Below are 520 nucleotides of genomic sequence, written 5' to 3'. Positions count from 1 at the left end.
AATCGAGTAAAAAAATAATCATATAGAACAAGGTTTTGCTGAAGTGACATAATATGCTTACATTTCTATTAATTTAAAGTGGCCTCTATGATTGCCAATAAGATCGAAAATATTAATAATTTCATGAGAAGATATCTTACCTGCTAATTTTTTTTCTATGTAAATTATCATGCAATGGAGAAGCAAATCATCTCCCATTTTACTTCGAAGACGTGTCTTGAAAATTTTCATAGCCAAAAAAGCCCGCTCTGCAGTTGCCGTTGAGACTGGGAGAGTGATAACTAGTCGCAACAACCTGTCAACCATTGGATATGAATAAGCTTTTCCTGTTTTAACTAATCCTTTTGTTAAACCAGCAATAGATGGCAAGGTCATCAGTTCTGGATGGTTGCACACATCTAGCTGAAAATGAGGTGGCTGACTTTCCAACTGAGCTAATTCTTGACTTGACAAATCAGCCGGATAGAATTTTTCTAGAGCAAGTATGCCAACAATCTCTTTCTGAACTTCTCCGGATGTA

This window comes from Triticum aestivum, chromosome 2B (genome assembly GCF_018294505.1).
Source record: "Triticum aestivum cultivar Chinese Spring chromosome 2B, IWGSC CS RefSeq v2.1, whole genome shotgun sequence".
Lineage (NCBI taxonomy): Eukaryota > Viridiplantae > Streptophyta > Magnoliopsida > Poales > Poaceae > Triticum > Triticum aestivum.
The sequence above is the reverse complement of the archived record's forward strand: the minus strand, read 5'-3'. Positions refer to the sequence as shown.